Source organism: Suricata suricatta, chromosome 7 (genome assembly GCF_006229205.1).
Source record: "Suricata suricatta isolate VVHF042 chromosome 7, meerkat_22Aug2017_6uvM2_HiC, whole genome shotgun sequence".
Classification (NCBI taxonomy): domain Eukaryota; kingdom Metazoa; phylum Chordata; class Mammalia; order Carnivora; family Herpestidae; genus Suricata; species Suricata suricatta.
In genome coordinates, this window is record NC_043706.1 from 124565175 (window position 1) to 124568167 (window position 2993).

Genomic DNA, 2993 nt, shown 5'->3' on the forward strand with positions numbered 1-2993 from the left:
AATATATAGTACAATTGAAGTTTTTTGGGAAACTGCAGTGTAATCACAAAGCCACACAACTGGTATTAGAAACAAAGGCTCTGACAGAAAAGCCTCTTTTTCAACATAACCGGAAAAATGAATATAACCACTGAATCTCTGTTTGGCAGGATCCAAACACTTGGCTACTCATGGTAACCACTGGAGAGGCTGGAGGTCAAGTCCAGGGAAATGCCAGAGTAACCACACTATTCATCCAGCCAACTCAAGACAGTTCATCAATCACAAAGACAGAAAAATGAACAATGAATATTTTTCTAGAACTTAAAGAAGTTAATGTAGGAAGGAATCTTGGCACTGTTGGTAGCAGTGGCCCCTCGAGTTAATATGGAACAAACCATACCATTAGCCAAAGAAAGATGATAAGCAAAATATATAGGGTTCTGGCACAGCTGGATTGAGCCACTTTGGGGGAATAGCTCTCAGAGAAGGTTCTAGTAGTAATGGCCAAGTAATAAATAACATTTTGTGATAATTAAACAAGGATGGTTATTCACAAGAATTGTGGCACAGCACAAGTAAAGCCAGAATTTATTCATAAGTTTTTGTGTTTAATCTTTCTGACCTTATCTTTCCAACCTGTAATTTTAATTTGGTCCAGTTTTCCTTATCTACTTAGTTTCAATTTTACTTAATCATTATATAAATAATCTTTAGTCCCATAGAGAAGTTGGTAGGCCACTAAATAATTAAGTATGTAATAAGACAGTGACAGTAAGAAATTCTCTTTTCTTCTTCTCCGCTCTTTTTATTTAAACAAAGATTGGTTGAGAATCTGGTGATCTCAGGCCTAAAGTATTTGGCTTTCGCCTTTGTTCAGGACTCCTGGTGAGCAGGGGTGGCCTGGTGATCTATGATTACGATGACAGTCCCTCCTCCCTCCTCGTTTGCCCCATGCTTTGCATGTATAAACTGAGTATTTGGGGTTTTACGAGGTGCTAGCCGTCTTAAAGACTATTCATATTATTGCCTTTTTGGTTAACAGATTTGTAATTATTGTAACTAATTTGATGAACTAGAGATATTTACAAATGCAAACAAAACCTCCTAATATTACTTTGAAAAACAAAAAATGAAATAACTCCACTTCTATAATTAAAATCAAAAGACAGCCATCAAAACAGTAGTCTTTCCCAAAAAGCAGGAAAGTTTTTAAAATATGTATTTTAAAGGATTTTGCTGTTGTAAAACAGACACTTAAGTTTTACATTCCTCCTACTTGAAATTTGAAGTTAATAAACTATTCAGAAATTTTGCTAAGCCAGATTTGCTAAGCTAATTAATTAATGAGAACTGTTAAGCCATCCCTGACATGTTGTGTGGTTGAGGGAAGAAACTCAAGAAGGGAGGAAGGAGGCTCCTTTTCCCACCCCTCTCCACCCGAAAAGTTGGAACTGGAGGCCTGGTAAGGGGCCACCTAAGGGAGGGGCTTATTACCCCCCCCCCCCCCCCCCCCCGCAAGAGCCTGGGTACAGTGAGTCCCACTAGGACCGGTAGAGTACAAGTCTGGCTGAAATTCCCAAAAAACAGGCAAGGCTGGGGCGGGGCAGAAGCAGTCCTGCAAATCCACAGCTGCTATCAGTTTCCCAAACTGTTTTTAGAATCCTCAGGGGCTGGGAGTGGAATAGGTTATGTTCACTTAGGATGGTTTGGTTTGCAAATCTGGGAAGAGAGCCAGACAGACCGTTCTCTCCCATAATTCTGGAGACAATGTGTGCTTTCCAGAGAGATATAAAGTCATAGACTCATGGAACTGGGCCTTTGGAGATCATCTAGTGAGTCTATCTATTCATTTCACAGACCAGGCAATGAAGACAGAAAAAGTTAGGAACTTGCCTAAGCTCATTACATAGTTGGGCTCTGATAGAGCGAGGACTTCAATCCAGTGTTTTCTTCCAACTCATTCACATTTGATAAACTAAGTAGATAGTACATTAATTTCAAATATAATTTGAAGATATATAAAACATGAACTTTGGTGGTGTATATATATATAGTTTTAATTGTAGTAAAATACACATAACATGAAGTTGACATCTTAACCATTTTTACATGTACAGTTCAGTGGTATTATGTACATTCACATTTCTATGATGCTCTGTATTGAAATGGAAATGGAAGAAGTCAGCCAAAAATATTTTCCCCTTATCAATCAATGATTGAATGGACACATACTATGCAACCAACACTACATTAGGATCAGACAGACTCTGGACCCTCAAGGAGTTTTTAATTTGTTCAGGCAACAAGATACATAAATAAGAGGCTATAACTAACCATAAAAAAGCAGTATGTGATATGTTTTAAATGAGTGTACTAACAACAAAATGTTTAGAATCCAAAGGACACAATAATTATGGGATGAGTGCTAAGGAAAATCTTCCAAGAGAAGATGGACTTGAGCCATGTCAATAAAAGGGAAGGAGAAGCCACGAGAGGACATTCCAGAAGAAAGAACAGAGTCATCAAAGACATGGGAGTGCTCGGCAAAAGACTTCTTGACAAAAAGTGGACAAAGAAGTCTGGGAATAGCAAGGGTAGTTTGCTACCACATTCAAATGGCCTATTTTATCCCATAGGCAAATGCGAGCTGTTGAAGACTCTTGAACAACATGGTAATCACCATGCTAACAAGTTGATGTGATGGAAAACTGTAGGATAGATTGAAGGAAGAAAAGTTGGATGAGCGAGGCCAATTAGAAGGACATGACAGAAATTCAAGCTTGGGAATGGGAAACACAGACTGTATGAAATAATGTAAAGGAAGACTCAATAAAACTTATTTGATCCATTAGATATTGAGAGTGGGAGGAGAGGCAAGAATACTAGGTAAGAAAGAAAGAAAGGAAGGAAGAAAGAAGAGAGAAAAGAAAGAAGAGAGAAAAAGAAAGAAAAGGAAGGAAAGAAGGAAAGGAAGAAAGAAAGAAAGAAAGAAAGAAAGAAAGAAAGAAAGA